At 47.9% G+C, this 24,683-nt stretch overlaps 1 pseudogene; it reads right to left on the bottom strand.

The window, feature by feature from the left end:
- Positions 1–1,863: 1,863 nt before the first annotated feature.
- Positions 1,864–23,789, bottom strand: LOC133628418 (tektin-3-like; annotated as a pseudogene).
- Between the last annotated feature and the right edge of the window lie 894 nt (positions 23,790–24,683).

Below are 24,683 nucleotides of genomic sequence, written 5' to 3'. Positions count from 1 at the left end.
AAAATATTATACTGGGGACGTGGGTATTTGTGTCTTGATTCTCCCACAGGATCCATTTGGGTGCCAGCCAGGTGGACAAGACCTGTCCTTGAAGCTGCGGAGATCAAACCATCTGACGGAAAATGCCAGGAAGAGATTGAAGAATAAATACACCCTCGTCTCGTGGTCATTGGAGGACTGGCTAACAATCAAAAGACTGAAGGTTATATAACAAAAAGGCAGTGAATTTAATGAATAATAATGAGGTGCTTTGTCATAACCATAGCTTTTAGTGTTAATATAATTGTTAACAGCTTGACGCATTTTAATCAGCCTAGAGATAATATTTGGATAACGTTTGCTAATCAAACTGGTCAATCATCTCTTTGTCTTAGTTTGGGAGGGGTTACTAATCCTTTTAAAACGTGTTTGATAGGATTGCCCATGTGGAATCCGGAGGAATTTTGTGGACTAGTAGACAATAACACCTTGTGTAATAGGACGGGGCTGAACACAGTTAGCGATGATCACCATCATTCAGATGGGTAACGTCAATGTGAGATAATCAAGTCTATTAGCCAGCACTGTGTCACATTTGTACCTGCTTTCCTGTGGCAGCTATCTCCAATCCCACTCACTTGCACTGCTCAACTCCCAGTGAAAAAGTACAGATTGTGGGTAGAAGTAATACCACTGTGTAGGGGAGCTACAAGAAAGCAGGAAGGCTGACCCAATTTAGAGTAGTAAGTACATCCCCATGTAGTCTATCAGCCAGCACTGTTCTATACTTGCACCTGCATTCCTGTGGGAGCAATCTCCAATCCCACACATTTGGACTGCTCAACTCCCATTTAAAAAATACAGGCTGTCGGTAGACATTATACCACTGCGTATGGGAGCTACAAGAAGGAAAGAAGGCAGATCCCACCTACAGTAGTAAGTAGGTCCCCATGTAGTCTATCAGCCAGAACTTTGTCACATTTGCACCTTTGGGACCTGTCTCCAATCCCACTCACTTGGACTGCTCAGCTCCCATTGAAAAAATACATGCTAGCAGTAAAAGTTATACCACTGCCTATGGGAGCTATAAGAAAGCAGAAAGAGAGACCCCACCTACAATAGTAGAGTAGATCCCCATGTAGTCTCTCAGCAAGCACTGTGTCACCTTTGCAGCTGGTTTTTTGTGGGAGTTATCTCCAATAACACTATCTTGTTCTGCTCAGGTCCCATTGAAACAATATATCCCGTCGCTTTATATTATACCACTACGTATAGGAGCTACAAAAAGCTCGAAGGCAGACCCCTCCTACAGTGTGAAGTAGGTCCTCATGGTGTCTATCAGCCAGCACTGTGTCACATTTTCAGCTGCTTTCCTGTGGGAGCTATTTCCAATAAGACTCACTTGGACTGCTCAACTCCCATTGGAAAAATACAGACTGTCAGTAGAAGTTATACCACTGCATATGGGAGCTACAAGAAAGCAGGAAGACAGAAACCACATACAGTATAAAGTAGGTCCTCATGGAGTCTATCAGCCAGCACTGTCTCACCTTTGCAGCTGCTTTTCTATGGGAGCTATCTCCAATCCCAGTCACTTGGACTGCTCAGGTCCCATTCAACAAAATACATGCTTACTGTTTAATTATAGTACTGCGTATGGGATCTACAAGAAAGCTGGAAGCAGACCCCACCTACAGTAGTAAGTAGGCCCCCATTTATTCTATCAGCCAGCACTGTGCCTCCTTTGCAGCTCCTTTCCTGTGTGAGCTATCTCCAATCCTACTCACTTGGACTGCTCATCTCACAATGAAAATATATAGACTGCAGGTAGAAGTAATACCACTTTCAATGGGATGTACAAGAAAACAGAACGGCAGACCTAACCTACAGGACTAAGTAGGTCCCCACGTAGTCTATCAACCATAAGTGTTTAACATTTGCAGCTGCTTTCCTGAGGGCGCTATCTGCAATCTCACTCACTTGGATTGCTCAAATCCCATTAAAAAAAACCAGACTGTCGGTTAAGTTATACCACTTCGTATGGGAGCTACAAGAAAACATGAAGGCAGATCCCACCTACAGTAGTAAGCAGGTCCCCATGTAGTCTGACAGCCAGCACTGTGTCACATTTCCAGCTGCTTTCCTGTGGGAGCTATCTCCAATAACACTCACGTGTACTACTCAAGTGCCATTGAAAAAATATATGCTGTCTGTTAAGTTATAACACTGAGTATGGGAGCTACAAGAAAGCAGGAAGGCAGACTCCATCTACAGAACTAAGTAGGTCCCCACGTAGTCTATCAGCCATAAGTGTTTCACATTTGCAGCCGCTTTCCTGTGGGAGGTATTTCCAATCCCAATAACTTTGACTACTCACCTCCCATTGAAAAAATACATGCTTTCTGTTAAGTTATACCACTGCGTATGGGAGCTACATGAAACCAGGAAGGAAGACTCGACCTACAGTAGCAAGGAGGTCTCCGTGTAGTCTCTCACATTTGTTGTTGTTTCACATTTGCAGCTGCTTTCCTGTGGGAGCTGTAGTAGGTCCCCATGTAGTCTATCAGCCAGCACTGTGTCACATTTGCACCTGCTTTCTTGTGGGAGCTATCTTCAATCCCACTCACCTGGACTGCTCAGCTCCCATTGAAAAAATAAACGGTGTCGGTAGAAGTTACTCTGCCACAAAGTTTTCTGCTCTTGGCTTGAAAAACCCAGACTCGAAGTCTGAAAACCAGGCTCAAAGCCTGAAATCAGGCTCGAAGCTTGAAAAATGAACCAGACTCAAAGTCTGAAAAACCCAGACTCGAAGTCTGAAACCAGGCTCGAAGCCTGAAAAACCAGCTCCGACCCTACTTCATGCGGCGATCAACCCAGGGTCCGATTCTCAGCTGGGTGGGAAGAAATCAGTCCTACTCAATGTGAGTGATAGCAGAAATCTTCTCCTTTATTGAGAGCAGGCTCTAACTTATATACACAGCAGCTTCAAAGCTAGCTCAGCAACAGCAGCTAATAGATTACATTCTTTTGTTCATCCTACTTGCGGTTTCTGCGATAAGCAAACTCCCTCACATTTTCCCATCTTATTTTTCTCAGAAGTTGTTTTCCACCTTGAGCTGTTAGCTCGTTAGCTGAAAACAGCCCGACCTTGAGGGAACAGAAAGCGGCCTGCTATCTACATGACTGCGTGACAGCAACTACTTTAACCATGGCTCTGACTCTGACAGGAAAGCAGCTGAAAAGGAGACACTGTTCTGACTGATAGACTACATGGAGGCCTACTTACTACTGTAGGTGGGGTCTGCCTTCCATCTTTTTTGTAGCTCCCATAGGTAGTGGTATAACTTAACCGACAGCATATCTTTTTTCAATGGGAGCTGAGCAGTCCATGTGAGAGGGATTGGAGACAATGTTCACAAGAAAGCAGCTGCAAATGTTTCACAGTGCTGGCTGATAGACTACTTGGCGACCTACTTGCTATTGTAGGTGGGGTCTGCCTTCCAGCTTTTTTGTACCTCCCGTATAACTTAACCTACAGTCTGTATTTTTTCAATGGTAACTGAGCAGTCAAAGTGAGTGGGATTGGAGATAGTGCCCATATGACATGAAATTTTCGGCTCTTGGAGTAAAAACCAATCTCGAAGCCTGAAACCAGGCTTGAAGCCTGAAAAATGAACCAGACTCGAAGTCTGAAAACCAGGCTCGAAGCCTGAAAAATGAACCAGACTCGAAGTCTGAAAACCAGGCTCGAAGCCTGAAAGCAGGCTCGAAGCCTGAAAAATGAACCAGACTCAAAGTCTTAAAAATCCAGACTCGAAGCCTGAAAATCCATCTGTAAGCTGACTTCATGCGGCGATCAACCAAGGGTCCGATTCTCAGCTGGGTGGGAAGAAATCAGTCCTACTCAATGTGAGTTATAGCAGAAATCTTCTTTATTGAGAGCAGGCTCTTAGATACACAGCAGCTTCAAAGCTAGCTCAGCAACAGCAGCTAATAAATTTCACTTTCTTGTTCATCCTACTTGCCGTTTCTGCGATAAGCAAGCTCCCTCACAGTTTCCCATCTTGTTTTTCCACAAAGTTGTTTACCACTTTTAGCCGAAAACAGTCTGACCTTGAGGGAACAGAAAGCGGCCTGCTGCCCAACAGGCCTAACATTATACCCCGGGATCCATGTCCATGCGCCCTCATTTTTTCTCCACATCCATAGGAAAGCAGGTGCAAAAATGTCACAGTGCTGGGTTTTAGACTACATGGGGACCTACTTACTACTGTAGGTTGGGTCTGCGTACCTGCTTTTTTTGTAGCTCTCATACGTAGTGGTGTAACTTTACCGACAGCATATATTTCTTCAATGGGACCTTTGAAATACAAGTGTGTGTAATTGGAGATAGCTCCAACAGGAAAACAGCTGAAAATACGACACAGTGCTTGCTGATAGACTACATGGGGGCCCACTTACTACTATAGGTGGGGTCTGCCTTCCTGCTTTTTTGTAGATTCCATGCACAGTACTATAACTGAACGGAAAGCATGTATTTTTTCAACGGGAACTAAGCAGTCCAAGTGAGTGGGACTGGGGATAGCTCCCACAGGAAAGCAGCTGCAAATGTGACACAGTTCTTGCTGAAAGACTACATTGGGGCCTACTTTACACTGTAGGTGGGGTCTATCCTCCACGTTTTTTTAGCTCCCATATGCAGTGGTATAACTTAAGCGAAAGCATATATTTTTTCAATGGGACCTGAGAAGTCCAAGTGAGTGTTATTAGATATAGCTCCCACAGGAAAGCAGCTTGAAAAGTGACACAGTGCTGGCTGATAGACTACAAGGGGGTCTACTTACTACTGTAGCTGGGGTCTGCGTACCTGTTTTTTGTAGCTCTCATACACAGTGGTATAACTTAACTGACAGCAAATATTATTCCAATGGGTGCTGAATAGTCCAAGTGACAGGGATTGGATATAGCGCCAACAGGAAAGCAGGTGAAAATGTGTCAAAGTGCTGGCTGATAGACTACAAGGGGAACTACGTATGCCTGTAGATGGGGTCTGCGTACCTGTTTTATTAAAGGTCCCAGAGGCAGTGGTGTAACTTTAAACACCAATCTGTATTTTCAATGGGAATTTAGCAAGTCAAATTCCTGGGATTGGATGTAGGTGCCACAGGAAAGCAGCTGCAAAGGCTGCACAGTGCTGGCTGATAGACTACATCAGGACCTACTTACTACTGTAGTTGGGGTCTGCCTTCCAGCTTTTTTGTTGCTCCCATACGCAGTGCTATAACTTACGCCACAGCATATATTTTTTCAATGGGACCTGATCAGTACAATTGAGTGTTATTGGAGATAGCTCCCACATTAAAGCAGATGCAAATGTGACAGAGTGCTGGCTGATAGATTAAACGGGGACCAACGTACTAGTGTAGGTGGGGTCTGCCTTCCTGCTTTCTTGTAGCTCCCATAAGCAGTGATATAACTTCTACCACCAGCATGTATTTTTTCAATGGGAGCTGAGCAGTCCAGGTGAGTGGGATGGGAGAGAGTGTCCACAGGAAAGCAGCTGAAAATATGACACAGTGGTGGCTGATAGACTACACGGGGACCTACTTACTACTGTAGGTGGGATCTGCCTTCCTGCTTTCTTGTAGCTCCCTTACACAGTGGTATATGTTCTACAGACAGCATGTATTTTTTGAATGGGAAATGAGCGGTCAAAGTGAGTGGGATTGGAGATACCTCCTACAAGAAAGCAGCTGCAAATGTGAAACACTTATGGCTGATAGACTACGTGGGGACCTACTTACTACTGTAGGTGTGGTCTGCCTTTCTGTTTTCTTGTACCTCCTATATGAAGTGGTATATCTTCTACGATCAGTCTATATATTTTCAATGGGAGCTGAGTAGGATTGGAGATAGCTTCCACAGGAAAGCAGCTGCAAATGTGACACAGTGCCGGCTGATAGACTACATGGGGACCAACTTAGTACTGTAGATGGGGTCTGCATTCCTGCTTTCTTATAGCTCCCATACACAGTGCTATCACTTCTACCAACAGAATGTATTTTTAAAGGGCGCTGACGAGGCCAAGAGGATGGGATTGGAGGTAGCTCCCACAGCAAAGCAGCTGGAAATGTGATACAGTGCTGGCTGATAGACTACATGGGGACCTACTTACTATTGTAGGTGGGGTCTGGACTTTAAAGAGTTCGAGTCTGGTTCATTTTACAGGCTTCAAGCCTGCTTTTAGGCTTCGAGCCTGGTTTTCAGACCTTGAGTCTGGTTCATTTTTCAGGCTTCGAGCCTGATTTCAGGATTCGAGATTGGTTTTTACCCCAAGAGTCAAAAACTTCGCGTCATATAGGAGCTATCTCCAATCCCACTCACTTGGACTGCTAGGTTACCATTGAAAAAATACAGACTTTCGGTTAAGTTATACGAGAGGTACAAAAAAGCTGGAAGGCAGACCCCATCTACAATAGTAAGTAGGTCCCTAAGTAGTCTATCAGTCAGCACTGTGTCACATTTGCAGCTGCTTTCCTGTGGGAGCTACCTCCAATCCCATTATCTTGGCCTCGTCAGCTCCCTTTAAAAATACATTCTGTCGGTAGAAGTTATACTACTGCGTATGGGAGCTATAAGAAAAAAGGAAGGCAGACCTCATCTACACTCCTAAGTTGATCCCCATGTAGTCTATCAGCCAGCACTGTGTCACATTTGCAGCTGCTTTCCTGTGAGAGCTATATCTAGTCCCAGTCACTTGAACTGCTAAACTCCGATTGAAAAAACACAGACTGTCGTTAGAAATTATACCACTGCGTATGGGAGCTACAAGAAAGCAGGAAGGCAGACCCCACCTACAGTGTTAAGTAGGTCCCCATGTAGGCTATCAGCCAGCACTGTGTCACATCTGTAGCTTCTTTCTTCTGGGAGCTATATCCATTTCCACTCACTTAGACGGCTCAAATCCCATTGAAAAAATACAGACTGTCCGTAGAAGTGATACCACTGTGTATGGGAGCTATAAGAAAGCAGGAATGCAGACCCCATCTACAGTACTAAGTTGGTCCCCATGTAGTCTATCAGCCAGCACTGTGTCACATTTACAGCTGCTTTCCTGTGCGCTCTGTCTCCAATCCCAATCATTTGGACTGCTCAAATCCCATTGAATAAATACACACTGTTGGTAGAAGTTATACCACTGTGTATTGGAGCTACAAGAAAGCAGGAAGGCAGACCCCACCTACAGTAGTAAGTAGGTCCCCATGTAGTCTATCAGCCAGCACTGTGTCGCATATGCAGCTCCTTTCCTGTGAAAGCTATATCCAGTCCCTGTCACTTGAACTGCTCATCTCCCATTGAAAAAAAACACAGACTATTGTTAGAAATAATAATACTGCGTATGGGAGCTACAAGAAAGCAGGAAGGCAGACCCAACCTACAGTTTTAAGTAGATCCCCATGTAGTCTATCAGCCATAAGTGTTTCACATTTGCAGCTGCTTTCCTGTGAAAGTTATCTCAAATCCCAGTCCCTTGGACTGCTCAACGCCCATCGAAAAAATACAGACTGTCATTAGAAGTTATACCACTGCATATGGGAGCTACAATAAAGCAGGAAGGCAGACCCCACCTACATTAGTAAGTAGGTCCCCATGTAGTCTATCAGCCAGCACTGTGTCACAGTTCAGCTGCTTTCCTGTGGGCACTATCTCCAATCCCAGTCCCTCGGACTGCTCAACACCCATTGAAAAAATACACACTGTCGGTAGAAGTTATACCACTGCATATGGGAGTAACAAGAAAGCAGGAAGGAAGACCCACCTGCAGTAGTAAGCAGGTCCCCATGAACTCTACCGGCCAGCATTGTGTCACGTTTGCAACTGCTTTCCTTTCGGAGCCTTCTCCAATCCCACTCACATGGCCTGCTCAGCTCCCATGAAAAACTGCATGTTTTCCATTACGTTTTACCACTGCTTATAGGAGCTACAGAAAGCAGGAAGGCAGACCCCTCCTACAGTAGTATGTAGGTCCCCATGTAGTCTATCAGCCAGCACTGTGTCACATTTGCAGCTGCTTTCTTGTGAACATTGTCTCCAATCCCTCTCACTAGGACTGCTGAGCTCCCATTGAAAAAAGATATGCTGTCGATTAAGTTATACCACTACCTATGGGAGCTACAAAAAAGCTGGAAGGCAGACCCCACCTACAGTAGTAAGTAGGTCCCCATGTAGTCTATCAGCCAGCACTGTGTCACATTTGCAGCTGCTTTCCTGTCAGAGTCAGAGCCATGGTTAAAGTAGTTGCTGTCACGTAGTCATGTAGACAGCAGGCCGCTTTCTGTTCCCTCAGGGTCGGGCTGTTTTCAGCTAACGAGCTAACAGCTCAAGGTGGAAAACAACTTCGGAGAAAAACAAGATGGGAAAATGTGAGGGAGCTTGCTTATCGCACAAACCACAAATAGGATTTACAAAAGAATGTAATCTATTAGCTGCTGTTGCTGAGCTAGCTTTGAAGCTGCTGTGTATATAAGTTAGAGCCTGCTCTCAATAAAGGAGAAGATTTCTGCTATAACTCACATTGAGTAGGACTGATTTCTTCCCACCCAGCTGAGAATCGGACCCTGGGTTGATCGCCGCATGAAGTAGGGTTGGAGCTGGTTTTTCAGGCTTCGAGCCTGGGTTTTTCAGGCTTTGAGCCTGGTTTCAGACTTCGAGTCTGGGTTTTTCAGACTTTGAGTCTGGTTCATTTTTCAAGCTTCGAGCCTGGTTTCAGGCTTTGAGCCTGGTTTTCAGACTTCAAGTCTGGGTTTTTCAGGCCAAGAGCCGAAAACTTCGTGGCAGAGTAACTTCTACTGACAGCATTTATTTTTTCAATGGGAGATGAGCATTCCAGGTGAGTGGGATTGCACACAGCTCCCACAGGAAACCAGCTGCAAATGTGAAACAGCTGGGGGTGAGAAACTACACGGAGTCCTCCTTATTACTGTAGGTCGGGTCTTCCATCCTGGTTTCATGTAGCTCCCATACGCAGTGGTATAACGTAACTGACAGCATATATTTTTTCAATTGGAGTTGAGCAGTCCAAGTGAATAGAATTGGAGGTAGCGCCCACAGGAAAGCAGCTGCAAATGTCACACAGTGCTGGCTCATTGACTACATGGGGACCTACTTTGTTCTGTAGATGGAGTCTGCCTTCCTGCTTTCTTGTAGCTCCCATACTCAGTGTTATAACTTAACAGACAGCATATATTTTTTCAATGGCACTTGAGTAGTACACGTGAGTGTTATTGGAGATAGTTCCCACAGGAAAGCAGCTGAAAATGTGACACAGTGCTGGCTGTCAGATTACATGGGCACCTACTTACTACTGTAGGTGGGGTCTCTCTTCATGTTTTCTTGTAGCTCCCATACGAAGTGGTATAAATTAACCGACAGTCTGGTTTTTTTTAATGGGATTTGAGCAATCCAAGTGAGTGGGATTGCAGATAGTGTCCACAGGAAAGCAGCTGCAAAGGTGAAACAGTGCTGGCTGATAGACTACATGGAAGCCTACTTACTACTGTAGGTTGGGTCTGCCTTTCTGTTTTCTTGTACATCCCATAGAAAGTGGTATTACTTCTACCTGCAGTCTATATATTTTCATTGTGAGATGAGCAGTCCAAGTGAGTAGGATTGGAGATAGCTCCCACAGGAAAGAAGCTGTAATCTTGACACAGTGTTGGCTGATAGACTAAATGGGGGCCTACTTACTACTGTAGGTGGGGTCTGCCTTCCTGCTTTCTTGTAGATCCCATGCGCAGTACTATAATTAAATGGAAAGTATGTATTCTATTGAATGAGACCTGAGCAGTCCAAGTGACTGGGATTGGAGATAGCTCCCACAAGAAAGCAGGTGCAAATGTGACACAGTGGTGGCTGATAGACTACATGGGGACCTACTTTCTACTGTATGTGGTTTCTGCCTTCCGTCTTTCTTGTAGCTCCCATATGCAGTGGTATAACTTCTACTGACAGTCTGTATTTTTCCAATGGGAGTTGAGCAGTCCAAGTGAGTCTTATTGGAAATAGCTCCCATAGGAAAGCAGCTGCAAAGGTGAGACAGTGCTGGCTGATAGACTCCATGAGGACCTACTTTATACTGTAGGTGGGGTCTGCCTTCCTGCTTTCTTGTAGCTCCCATACGCAGTGGTATAACTTAACCTACAGCATATATTTTTTCAATGGGACCTGAACAGTACAAGTGAATGTTATTGGAGATAGGTCCCACAGGAAAGCAGCTGTAATCTTGACACAGTGCTGGCTGATAGATTACGTGGGGACCTACTTAACACTGTAGGAGGGGTCTGCCTTCCAGCTTTTTGTAGCTCCTATACGCAGTGGTATAATTTAAGCGACGAGATATATTGTTTCAATGGGACCTGAGCAGAACAAGATAGTGTTATTGGAGATAACTCCCCCAAAAAAGCACTTGCAAAGCTGACACAGTGCTTGCTGAGAGACTACATGGGGATCTACTCTACTATTGTAGGTGGGGTCTCTCTTTCTGCTTTCTTATAGCTCCCATAGGCAGTGGTATAACTTTTACTGCTAGCATGTATTTTTTCAATGGGAGCTGAGCAGTCCAAGTGAGTGGGATTGGAGACAGGTCCCAAAGCAGGTGCAAATGTGACAAAGTTCTGGCTGATAGACTACATGGGGACCTACTTACTACTGTAGGTGGGATCTGCCTTCTTTCCTTCTTGTAGCTCCCATACGCAGTGTTATAACTTCTACCTACAGCCTGTATTTTTTCAAGGGTAGTTGAGCAGTCCAAATGAGTGGGATTGGAGATTGCTCCGAGAGGAAAGAAGGTACAAATGTGACACAGTGCTGGCTGATAGACTACATGGGGACCTACTTACTACTGTAGGGTGAGTCTGCGTTCCTGCTTTCTTGTATCTCCCATATGCAGTGATATAACTTCTACCGTCAGCCTCTATTTTTTCAATGGGAGTTGAGCAGTGCAAGTGAGTGGGATTGGAGATAGCTGCCACAGGAAAGCAGGTACAAATGTCACACAGTGCTGGCTAATAGACTTGATTATCTCACATTGACGTTACCCATTTGAATGATGGTGATCACCGCTAATTGTGTTCAGCCCCGTCCTGTTACACAAGGTGTTATTGTGTACTAGTCCACAAAATTCCTCCGGATTCCATACGGGCAATCCTATCAAACACGTTTTAAAAGGATTAGTAACCCCTCCCAAGCTAAGACAAAGAGATGATTGACCAGTTTGATTAGCAAAGGTTATCCAAATATTATCTCCAGGCTGATTAAAATGCGTCAAGCTTTTAGTAATTATAGTTACATTAAAAGCTATGGTTATAACAAAACACCTCATTATTATTCATTAAATTCACTGTCTTTTTGTTATATAACCTTCAGTCTTTTGATTGTTAGCCAGTCCTCCAATGACCGCAAGACAAGGGTGTATTTATTCTCCAATCTCTTCCTGTCCTTTTTCGTCAAATGGTTTGATCTCCGCAGCTTCAAGGACAGCTCTTGTCCACCTGGCTGGCACCCAAATGGATCCTGTGGGAGAATCAACACACAAATACCCACGTCCCCAGTATAATACTTTGGCCGGAGGCTGCCATATCCCTGTTTTAGGCTCACGATATTTAACCCATATTTCTTTCTCTCTCTTCTTTTGTGCCTTTGGATTATGATGCATTATTACAGGTGGTAGCTCCTTTTCCCCAAACACACAGAGGTGGTTCATAATAAATAAATCCTTTAACAATTTCATATGTGGGTCTTTAACATCCCCATATTTACCAAGATATCTTTTTAGAGTCCCATTAGCTCTTTCTATTATGGCCTGTCCTGTGGGGGAATGGGGAATCCCTGCTTCATATTCAACTTTCCATTGCCTCATAAACTGTTCTATGCTTCTACTTATATAGGCCGGCCCATTGTCTGTCTTTATTTTCTGAGGAATTCCCATTACCGCAAAACTACTCTATAAATGACGGTCCACATGTATGGCCCTCTCCCCTGTCTGTGCTGTTGCCCAAACGAATTTGCTCCATGTGTCTATGGTTACATGCACATATTTTAGTCTTCCAAACTCTGCCACATGAGTGACATCCATCTGCAAATTTCATTTGCAGATAATCCTCTAGGGTTCATCCCCCAGCCTAAGCCAACATCTCCATTTTGATGGCTACAAATGGGACAAGCTCTAACAATAGCCTTTGCATCCTTTAGCGATAACTGAAATTCTCGGTGTAAGCCCCGTGCATTCTGATGAAACAGGGATTGCGCTTCTCTGGCTAGTATCTGTTTGGACAGAGGCGTGTTATGCGTCACTGTGACCATCTTACCTGCCCTAGCATTACCTTCTTTCAGCCCAATGTCCCATTTATGGCTCCTGATATGTATAATGGCATAAACATGCTCCCTAAGCTTTATTGCCTTCTCCAGCTGTATTAATAATTCAAATAGTCTGGGATTCTACACTTCCTTAATGGAGGCGTCCTCGATTCTCTCTACGATACCCGCGGCATATAACGAGTCTGTAACCACATTCAGGGGCCCTTTCAGGTTCATCATGGCCCATACTACTGCCAACAGTTCCAAGGTTTGTAACGTGTCTTTCTCTTCTGCTTTTATTAGTTGGTGCTTCCACTCCCCTTCCTTTTGCCAGGTTATTGCCGCCGTTCTAGACTTTCTTCCAGCATCCGTGTATGCTGTCAACGCATCCGCGATGGGGGCCGGCTCCCATTTGGGTCGTACTAGCCAATTCAATTTTCCTAGCCATTGTAATGGTGCTTTTTTTATTTTGTCTGTTGCTACTATACTGCCGCCACCTAAGAGCGCCTCCTGAAGATCTTCTGTATTGTCTAAATACCATTGTAAAGAGTCCTTTTTCATTGGTATCCTTATGGTATGCGGCTCAGCACCAGTTACTTTTAATGCTCTTTCACGACCCTTTTTTATTAGTCCCGCCAACATCTCAATTTTTTGAAAAAGGGTTTTTGTTTTTTGTAAGGCTGGGGAAATCCATTCTAGAACCCATACCTCCCCCATTTTCTTTTGAGATTGTGTCAAGGCCCCAAGCAAATACTTTGTGCTATACCAGATGGTTAAGTCAATAGGTAAGTCAACAAAGTGACGTCAGACCTGCCCTTGTATGACACAGTCCATAATTTGTTGAAGCGCATCCTGAAGCTCTGGTGTTACCTGTTGTCGTGGTTTTGCCCAGCCAGGGACAAAGAGCCACGAGGGTGCTCGCTCACTCCTCCCCTCCCGGTGGAGTGGGAAGGGGAACCAGAGAAAAAGGGGAAAACCTGCGTAGGTTGAAATAAGAGCGGTTTAATAGAACAACAATAAGAAGAAACAGGTTCAGGGGGAAAAAGGAACAGTTTTAACAGTAAATTACTGTTAAATATACAAAAGGAATGGCGCGTGCCGCAGCTTCTCACCACTCGGGACCCGGAGCGACCCCCCCCCTCCGACCGGCAGCCCCGCCTGTGCTCCCGAAGCCCCGCTCCCGACTAGCTCCCTGCCTCTAGGTACTGGTCATGATGTCAGTATGGTATCGAATACCTATTGGCCAGCCCAGGTCAGCTGCCCATGCTGTGCCCCTTCCTACTTCCTCATCAACGTTAACTCTATCCTAGCCCAAACCAGAACATTCCACCCCTTATTCTATACCATCTACATCATGTCTAGTTTCACAATATACAACATCTGAGCACCACATTTCCTCTCCCTGAAAAAATATGGGCACACACAGAGAAGTATATAATTCCTTCAGTTTATAGGCCACCCCCCTAACATTCCCGTTAAGTCCATTTAGCCGTTTAGTCCATAACGTCAGGTCTTATTCATCATAAATCTTTCACAGCAGGGTAGATGGGGTGTGTGTGGGGGGGATAGTTCACTGCATGCAGTATCAGGATTTTGCAGTTGATCTTTTAGGTGTGTCTTATCTGTAAGTTGAAAGCGCTGATCTTGAGGATGTCACTGGGCACCAATTCACATTCTGCTATTCTGTATCTTGCTTGTCCATGTCCATCTTTCAGTGATCTGAGTGGTCCTTACTGTAGTGTCAGTAATATGGCATAGAGCAACTATGGTAATGACGACATACAACAACAATGTTATTTAACAACTAACATAATACAATTTGATTCATGGAATTCACAGGCTATTCTCACCCAAAATCAATTTTCCTTGAGGTACACACTGGGTTGTCCCTTCCTTACACATCACCCACCAAGTGTACCCAGGTCCCTGAGCAAAAACAATCCCACGAATGGGTTTACCTTTACCCAAGGTAGGACTCACCCATACTGCTTTCCCTAACAGATCTTTTACGTGCACTACAGGGACTTTATCCCCTTCTACAGTATGTAAAAGTTCCGATTGGGCAGGGCCAGCTCTGTTCACAGATCCTCTGGAGTTGACTAGCCAGGTGGCCTTTTCTAAATTTGTGTCCCAATGTTTGAATGTCCCACCCCCCATTGCTCTCAGTGTGGTCTTCAATAGTCCATTGTGTCGTTCCACTTTTCCTGAGGCTGGTGCATGATAGGGGATGTGATAAACCCATTCAATGCCATGCTCTTTGGCCCAGGCATCTATGAGGTTGTTCCTGAAGTGCGTCCCATTGTCTGACTCAATTCTTTCTGGGGTGCCATGTCGCCAGAGGACTTTCAAGGCCTTGGATGGTGCTCCGGGCGGTGGCATGAGACACAGGATACATTTCCAACCAGCTGGTGGTCAACTCCACCATTGTGAGCACATGGCGTTTGCCTTGGCGAGTCTGTGGCAGTGTGATGCAATCAATCTGCCAGGCCTCTCCGTATTTATATTTCTGCCATCGTCCTCCATACCATATGGGCTTCCACCGTTTGGCTTGTCTGATTGTAGCACACGTCTCACACTCATGGACAACCTGTGCAATGGCATCCAAGGTTAAATCCACCCCTCGATCACGAGCCCATTTATAGGTGGCATCTCTGCCTTGATGACCTGAGGTGTCATGAGCCCACCGAGCTAAAAATAACTCCCCCTTGTCTTGCCAGTCTAAATCTATCTGAGCTGCTCCAATCTTTGCAGCCTTGTCCACTTGCTGGTTATGCAGATGTTCTTCAGTGGCCCTGTTCTTAGGTATATGGGCATCTACATGGCGCACTTTCACAACTAGCTTCTCCAGCCGAGCAGCAATGTCTTGCCATATTGAGGCAGCCCAGATGGGTTTGCCCCGTCGTTGTCACTTGTTCTGCTTCCATTGCTGTAACCACCCCCACACAGCATTTGCTGCCATCCACGAGTCAGTGTAGAGATAAAGCCTTGGCCAGTTTTCTTGTTCAGCAATGTCTAAAGCTAACTGGATGGCTTTTACCTCTGCAAACTGGCTCGATTCACCCTCTCCTTCTGCAGCTTCTGAAACTTTGCGTAGGGGGCTCCACACAGCTGCCTTCCACCTCCGATGCTTCCCCACAAGACGACAGGACCCATCGGTGAACAGGGCATACCGCTTCTCATCTTCTGGAAGTTCCTCATATGATGGGGCCTCTTCAGCACGGGTTGCCTCCTTTTCTGGTGATATTTCACTGTCTTCACACTCTGGCCAGTTCGTGATCAATTCCAGAATTCCAGGGCGGCTAGAACTTCCTACACGAGCTCGTTGTGTGATCAATGCGATCCACTTACTCCATGTAGCATCAGTTGCATGATGTGTGGAGGAGGCCCTCCCTTTGAACATCCAGCCCAGCACTGGCAGTCGAGGTGCTAGGAGAAGTTGTGTTTCTGTGCCGATCACTTCTGATGCAGCTTGAACCCCTTCATATGCTGCCAGTATCTCCTTCTCAGTTGGAGTGTATCGGGCCTCGGATCCTCTGTATCCCCGACTCCAGAATCCAAGGGGTCGGCCTCGACCCTCCCCAGGTGCTCTCTGCCAAAGACTCCAAGTAGGGCCATTCTCCCCAGCTGCGGTGTAGAGCACATTTTTAACATCTGGTCCTGTCCGGACTGGCCCAAGTGCCATTGCATGAACTATCTCCTGTTTAATTTGTTCAAAACTTTGTTGCTGCTCAGGACCCCATTCAAAATCATTCTTCTTCTGTGTTACGTGGTAGAGAGGGCGCACAATCATACTGTAATTTGGAATATGCATCCTCCAAAAACCCACAACACCTAGGAAAGCTTGTGTTTCCTTTTTGCTAGTTGGGGGAGACATGGCTGCAATTTTGTTGATCACATCTATTGGGATATGGCCACGTCCATCCTGCCATTTTACTCCTAAAAACTGGATCTCCTCTGCAGGCCCTCTGACCTTACTTTATTTAATGGCAAAACCAGCCTTCAGAAGAATTTGAATTATCTTCTTTCCCTTCCCAAGAACTTCCTCTGCTGAGTCACCCCACACAACAATGTCATCAATGTATTGCAGGTGTTCTGGGGCCTCACCCTTCTCCAGCGTGGCCCGGATCAGTCCATGGCAGATGGTGGGGCTGTGTTTCCACCCCTGGGGCAGTCGATTCCAGGTATACTGAACCCCCCTCCAAGTGAAAGCGAACTGGGACCTGCACTCTACTGCCAAAGGAATTGAGAAGAATGCATTGACAATATCAATGGTGGCATACCATTTGGCTGCCTTGGACTCCAGTTCATATTGGAGTTCCAGCATGTCCGGCACAGCTGCGCTCAGCGGTGGCGTGACTTCATTCAGGCCACGATAGTCCACTGTCAGTCTCCACTCTCCACTAGACTTTCGCACGGGCCATATGGGACTGTTAAAGGGTGAGTGAGTTTTGCTGATCACCCCTTGGCTCTCCAGTTGGCGAATCAACTTATGAATGGGAATCACTGAATCTCTGCTGGTGTGATATTGCCGCCGGTGCACTGTTGTGGTTGCAATTGGCACCTGTTGTTTAACCATCAGCAACCCCACAACAGAAGGGTCCTCTGAGAGGTCGGGCATGCTGGATAGTTGTTCAATTTCCTCTGTCTCCACTGCAGCCACACCAAAGGCCCACCGGTACCCTTTTGGGTCCTTAAAATACCCTCTCTTAAGGTAGTCTATGCCCAGGATACACGGGGCTTCTGGGCCTGTTACAATGGGGTGTTTGTGCCACTCATCTCCAGTTAAACTCACTTCAGCTTCTAACAAGGTTAGCTGTTGAGATCCCCCTGTCACTCCAGAAATGCAAACAGATTCTGTCCCTTTACAACTTGATGGCATCAGAGTGCATTGTGCTCCAGTATCCACTAAAGCCTTGTACTCTTGTGGGTTTGATGTGCCAGGCCATCGGATCCACACTGTCCAATAAACTCGGTTGTCCCTCTCCTCCACCTGGCTGGAGGCAGGGCCTCCCTAGTACTGGCCATGGCAGTCATTGGATACCTTTTGTAGAAAAGAGCTAGAAGTCCCCTCGAGGGGACTAGAATAGAGCTCAACCCTTCTATTCTGTCTAGGGAGTTGCTCACTGGAAACTGGAGCAGCATCTTTCCAAGAGATATTGCTCCTTGTAGCGTTTTTTCCCCGTAACTGCCGTGCCCGTGCCCTTAAGGCCGAAGTAGGTTGTCCATGCCACTTGTTCATGTTCTCTCCCTGGTCCCGCAGGTAAGACCACAAAGCACCTCGTGGTGTCTGCCCTCTATATTCCCTCTCTTGAACAGAGGGACATCTACTAATAGCTGAAGTATGGACTCGGGCAGGTGGAGTGCGGGACATATCTTCTTTGAATTGGTGGAACTCTTTTGACATTTTATCTACAGCCGAGACAACAGCCTGTAGGGAGGAAGACAGACTTTCTTCATATTGCCGAAGTTGAACATCCATTTCCCCCACTGTTTTCCCCTCAGCTTCTTTCCAGGAGATGACTGCCAATGAATTAGCATAAGATGATGGTGCACTTTGCAGAAATCTTCGCCACATAGACTGTGTGCACTGGACCTCATCTGGGTCTGTTGGTAACTGCTCATTATAAATCATTTCCCGCACAGCTAACTCCCTCGGGTACTGGATACCTTTGTCCATTGTGGTCCACTTGCCTGGGTGGCATATGATATCTTCTTTGAAGGGGTATCTTTCCCTCAAACCAGACAGAAGTCTTCTCCAGAGGCTGAGGACTTCTGTCTTCCTTCCAATCGCCTTGTCAATGCCGCCATCCCGGGACAGAGAGCCCAGCTGCCTGGCTTCCCTGCCCTCCAAGTCCAAGCTGTGGGCCCCATTCTCCCAGCATCGGAGAAGCCAGACAACAAGGTGCTCGCTTGGGTGGCGACTGTAATCTTTTCGCACTTCTCGCAGTTCGCTCAGGGACAAGGATCGGGTGATTATCTCTGGCTCTGGCTCTGACTCTTCCTCCCGTTCCCGTGATGACACTGGTTCATCTTCATCCCTCACAAGGCGAACTGATTTTTTTATGTGTTTCTTTTTCTGTACAGGAGCAACTGACACTGCCACAGGTTGATCCTCTGATTCAGGATCAGTGTCTGCTGTTGGAGTTAGGGCAGCAACAGCATCAGTTGCCTCAGTTTGAATAGCCACAGTGGTTGCTAGGGTGGCATTCCTAATCTGTACAAGTAAAAAACTCTTCCAATACCTGTTCATATTCTTCTGTATATCAATCCCTCCATAGCTGCCTAACCTCATAACAGTCTGGAAAACACGTTTCACAACTCTACCCAAGAAAAACACCCTACCTAGAGGACAGAGCAATAAAACCACAATGGCTGGGACATCCCAAGTGCATTCTGAATTGTCAAAAGCTATTGCAGTTAACTTGAATGAGTAAGGGAGGATGGAAAAAATGGAAAAATTACGTCCCTCCATTTTTCCCATGAACTGAGTGTCATTACTGTCACTACATTCTGAAAATAAATGTCCAAGTTGCAGAAATGCCAACCAAGTCATGTACAAGTATTGGCCTAGCTCCATACCCAGTGATACAACCATACCATAAGCCAGTAACAACCAGTATATCAGAACGAGTGCTTTCGTCCCTTTTCCAAAGGACATAAACACTATCAGAGAGAATATATAGTGCATATGACAAATTATGGGCCAACAGCAGTTAAGCAAATACATCAACATTGTGACAATTGTTTCAGCCTACTGTGTCTTATTTCAACCCTGCGTGCCCCACGTTGAGCGCCAAATAATGTCGTGGTTTTGCCCAGCCGGGGACAAAGAGCCACGAGGGTGCTCGCTCACTCCTCCCCTCCCGGTGGAGTGGGAAGGGGAACCAGAGAAAAAGGGGAAAACCTGCGTAGGTTGAAATAAGAGCGGTTTAATAGAACAACAATAAGAAGAAACAAGTTCAGGGGGAAAAAGGAACCGTTTTAACAGTAAACGAGGGGAATATACAAAAGGAATGGCGCGTGCCGCGGCTGCTCACCACTCGGGACCCGGCGCGACCCCCCCCCCCCCCTCCGACCGGCAGCCCCGCCTGTGCTCCCGAAACCCCGCCCCCGACTAGCTCCCTGCCTCTAGGTACTGGGCATGATGTCAGTATGGTATCGAATACCTGTTGGCCAGCCCAGGTCAGCTGCCCATGCTGTGCCCCTTCCTACTTCCTCATCAAAGTTAACTCTATCCTAGCCCAAACCAGGACACCTGTATTTGACGCGTGGGGTTGGTTACTTTCAAAAGTGGTCGTAGTTTTTCTAACAACTCGTTGGGTATTCCCACTATTAGTTTTAACCATTGCAGATCTCCTAAAAGCTTCTGAGCATCATTCAGGGTCTTTATTTGTAGTTGGAGCTGTAGCTTCTGTGGTACTACGAGCTGTTCTGATAAAGACCATCCAAGATATTTCCATGGAGCTGTATGCTGAGCCTTTTCTGGAGCTATCACAAGGTGGCATTGAGCCAGTGCCTGTCGAAACTCCTTCGCCTGTTGTTCCGTAAATGGTGCAGGCTGAGAAAAGAGGATATCATCCATGTAATGGTAGATGATAACGTTAGGCCATTGTCATCGAAGGGGTTGTCAAGCTGCGTCAACATACAACTGACAGATAGTTGGGCTGTTACGCATGCCTTGGGGCAAAACTGATTTTGTGTATAAATAAGTTTTACTATGCTTCGACAGTCAGCGGGCAGTAGCAACTGGGTTCCCCATACATTTGTCAATCATTTGTTTCACTAGTTCACTATTTACTCCGAACTGGCTGACCGTGGACCGCAACTGGAATAACAACTTCAAGTCCAGAGCAGAAATTGTTGCTTGCATACCTCCCCCCACAATGGGTTGGAATACCAGTGGCAACGTCAAAGTTCTGGCTGCTTCCAGTGCATCGCCATCCCCTTTTCCCAGACAATCTTTTGCGAGTGCAGCCCAAGCCTCCCTCCGCTCCCTTGCGATGGCCTCTGCAAGTTGACTCTCTGCCCCAGGGACAGGCTCTCCAAGTGGGGGGAGGAGGCGGGGACTCTTTAGGCCGGCACTCCTGTTCCTCAGGAGGGACTGATGGCTCACATGGTTCTCGTATCCTGTCCGTGCCTCCAGGGCCATTTTCTACACGCGGGGGGGGAGCATTACTTTTGAGACGGTAGGAGCCAGCGGGATGGATTGGAACCAGTCACGCTCATAGTTTTTATTCTTACTCTATGCTGCCGATGCGTGCTCAGCAGCCTTCTTTTCTGCCTGATGTTGCAACAACACATTGTGCACTATCCTCCAAAGCTTCCCTAACTTTTTAGCTGTCTTATCGTCCTCCAGGGTAGCTTCCCACAGCAAATCCCCAAATTTACGCCATTCACTCAATTCATGCACTGTATGTGGATTCTGAAACACTCCCTTAGCATACCCATAAGCTAACAACCCTGGTAGGTCCTTTTGCAGATCTATACCCAAGTCTCCACAAACCTCTCCACACATACTCAGTGTTGTAACTTCTACTGACAGCCTGTATTTTTTCAATGGGACCTGAGCAGTCCAAGTCAGTGGGATTGGAGACATCTCCCACAGGAAAGCAGCTGCTAATGTGACACAGTGCAAGTTGATAGACTCCAACGTGACCAACGTACCACTGTAGGTGGGGTCTGCATACCTGCTTTCTTGTACTGCCCAGATGCAGTGGCGTAAGTTCTAACGGCAGTATTCATTTTTTCAAAGGGAGCTGAGCACGCCAAGTGAGTGTTATTAGAGATAACTCCCAAAGAAAAGTAGCTGCAAATATGACACAGTGCTGGCTAATAGACTACATGGGGACCTACTTACTGCTGTAGGTGTGCTCTGCGTTCCTGCTTTCTAGTAGCTGCTATACGCAATGGTATAACTTAACAGAAAGCATGTATTTTTTCAATTGGAGCTGAGCAGTCCAAGTGAGTGGGATTGGAGACAGCTCCCAAAAGAAGGCAGGTACAAATGTGACACAGTGCTGGCTGATAGACTACATGAGGACCTACTTAACAATGTAGTTGGGGTCTGCCTTCCTGCTTTCTTGTAGCTCCCATACGGAGTGCTATATCTTAACGGAAAGCATGTATTTCTTCAATGGGATTTGAGCAGTACAGGTGAGTGGGATTGGAGATAGCTCCCACAGGAAAGAAGCTGCAAATGTGAAACAGCGCATACTGATAGACTACATGGGGACCTACTTACTACTGTAGGTGGGGTCTGCCTTCCTGCTTTCTTGGAGCTCCCATACGCACTGTTATAACTTCTACTGACAGTCTGTATTTTTTCAATGGTCGTTGAGAAGTTCAAGTGACTGGAATTGCAGATAGGTCCCACATGAAAGCAGCTGCAAATGTAACACAGTTCTAGCTGATAGACTACATTGGACCTACTTACTACTTTTGGACGGGGTCTGCCTTCCTGGTTTTTTGTTGCTCCCATACGCAGTGGTATAACTTAAGCGACAGCATATATATTTTCAGTGGGACATGAGCAGTCCAAGTGAGTGGGATTGGCCTCTTCCCGGGCCAGGTCTGCGTGGAAGGTGGTCGGTGTCCCAGGGAGGTGAGGGCGTCACACACACAGGGAGGGGTTGGGCTACCTTGGCCAGGTGGGCCCGAAGCTTGTTCTTGGCATCTCGGCGATGCGGTTGGTGAGGACCACGTTCACCCTGTTGAACTGGCACCGCATCTCGGTGGCTGTCACCTCCATCAGGTTCTCAATGGAGTCCCGCAGCTGGGCGGAGGCCACCCGCTCTCTCTGCGACTGGAGGATGTTGTTGTCTCTGAACTTGGCCCACGACTCGGGCACGGAGATGCTGGTGGGGGGAAAGGAGAGGCCCACGGTCAGCCCCTGCTGGGAGGGCCAGGCCCTGCACAGACACAGCCTTCCCTGGTGGCCTTTCCTGTCGGGGAAAGGGAGCGGCACCGAGCATCCCGGGACGGCCGGGTGCCAGAGCTGTCAGGTGCCCACTCACGTGGCATCCACCCGCTGCACCCCGTGGTAGTAGCTGATGCCGTCGGAGCAGTTCCTCAGCTGGTGGCACTTGCCGTTGATGCGGTGGGCTGCCTGCTTGTTGGCCAGGTCCTTCTCTAGCTCGTGCTGGGCCGTCCAGTTGGTCCTTAAACGCACAGGGACAGCTGTGGTGGCCACGTGTGGGTGGGACGGTCTCCTCCCCTTCCCATGGCCACGCAGCTCCCTTTCTCCCTTCCTCCCACCCCCCCCCTCCATCCCTCCCGGGCAGCTCTGTGCTCCCACCAACATCACTGCCCGCTCCCCAGGGAGATACGGGGCTCCTCCTTACATGAGCTGGGCTTTTGCCTTCTCCAGGAATAGCCGTATCCTCTCCTGGCAGGCCCTGATGCCATCCACTTCCTGGGCAGAGAGAGGCAAAGCACAAGCCATCAGAGGCCACGCTCCAGCGTCACAGCTGACAGCTCTGCTGATCTCAACTGGAAGGTGGGATCTGCGTCCAGACTTACTGTTAAAAGCTCTTTCTCCACCTCGTCATGGACAAGGTCGATGCCCATCCTCTTCTCCCACTGCAGGAGGCACTCCCGAGCAACCTGTTGGGGAGAGGCCGTTGGTGCCGGCTGCAGGGCTTCCCGCAGGGATGCTGCCCGGCTCAGGACAGGGCAGACAAGAAAGGGGAGGTGGACACAGAGACGAGGACAAGGGCAAGCAGCGCCCTGGGCAGCCGGTTTAGGCCACGACTAATGGGCGACAGAGCTCGTTTCATGCAGCGGCAGCATGAAAACCCCGGGAGAGAGCATACGTGTCCCTGGTGCAGCGGCAGCAGTGGGCTACAGCTTGCGGCCCACGCACAGGGTGCTCACCTGGAGAGGGGCCTCTGTCTCGGCCAGAGCTCTCTCCAGCCGGAGATGCCCTTCATCTCTCTCAGGGCATCGCTCTCCTTGATGATCTCTGCCAGCTCATGGCAGAGCTCCGCCTTCCAAAACTCAATGTCGCTGACTCGCTGCCCCAGCTTCTTTGTGTTGTCTGCCCGGCTCTTGCTGGTCTGTTGGTATTTGTCCTGCACCAGGCGGGAGGTATCAGCCGTCAGCAGCTCCGCCTTGCTCCGGGACGTCTCCGCCTCGTGGTAGTTGCTCTGGTTGGAGCGGTACCAGTCGTCGGGGCTGTAGCAGGTGAAAAGCGCCGTTCTGTTTGACACAGAAGGCAGCATCTCGCTGGGGCTCAAGCCCTGGCAGGTGCCAGACAAAGGAGCCAGAGTGGGGTGGGTGGCAGCGGCCTTATAGTAGGCTCTGGGCATCCAGGGGAGTCCGTAGCTCTGCAGCACGGCGTAGCAAGGAGCACGGTTCTTGTAGCTCGAAGCCATGGGGCTGATGGCAGGCAGAAAGCGGGCAGGAGTTGACTTGGGGTGAGCGGATGTGACGGTTAAGGGAGAGCCAAGCAGGTCCATTCTCTTCTGGGACGTGTCCTGCACAGAGGAGACGGGAGAAGACAACTTCCCTCAGTCAGCTCCTGCACTTGCCTGACAGCAAGAGCTGAGAGCACAAACGGCGACGCACACGGCACCCACACGTGGCCTGTGCTAAAGCCCTTGAAAACAAATCCCTCCCCAAGCGTTTGCCTAAGTCAGGGTTGGACTGTGGGGCTGGGATCCAGCACCAGGTCAGAGGAGCAAACCACGGCTGCTGAGGAGAAGGGCTGACACCGGGCCTTCATCTTCCTTCAATCTGTCAGTCCAGGGCAAGTGCACTTGCCCTTCCTCCACTGCCCATCTCTTTCTTTTGGCTGGCGTATCTGCTGACCTCAGAGGCCTCCAGGGATCATTTTCACTTGAAAAGCTCCATTGCCAGCCCCGAGGGCTGTGAAGACACAGCTGCTCCCAGCTCAGCACCAGCTACGGGCCAGGGACTCCATCCTCATCCTCTCTGTCTTCACAGCATGAAATGCTGGGCTGAGGACTCTGCAGGGGAGCTGAGCTTTGCAGGACAGGGCCCACAGGTGACCAACCCACCCCCTCCTCCCCCAGAACAGCCATCTCTTGATCTCAAAGGAAGAAAACCGGTCTGTGGCTCACCTGACGCCAAGGGAACATGCTTGGAAGGGAGAGATCCCACAGCCTTGTCAGAGCGTCTTGTAAACAGCAGCCTTGCAGTAACCCTGGGAGGAAAGACCACACAGGAAGATTGAGCTCCTGAGAGCTGCCTATGGCACTCTGGGGGCTCTTTCTCTTTCCAGGTGGAGGTTCTCAGCCCCTTCTGAGCAGAGGGCCACCAAATGTACCCAACACACTCCAGCTGAGGGCAAATGGCCAGGAGGGTCTGCTGAGCTGGGCATGAAGCTCTTG

Source organism: Colius striatus, chromosome W (genome assembly GCF_028858725.1).
Source record: "Colius striatus isolate bColStr4 chromosome W, bColStr4.1.hap1, whole genome shotgun sequence".
Classification (NCBI taxonomy): domain Eukaryota; kingdom Metazoa; phylum Chordata; class Aves; order Coliiformes; family Coliidae; genus Colius; species Colius striatus.
The sequence above is the reverse complement of the archived record's forward strand: the minus strand, read 5'-3'. Positions and strand labels throughout refer to the sequence as shown.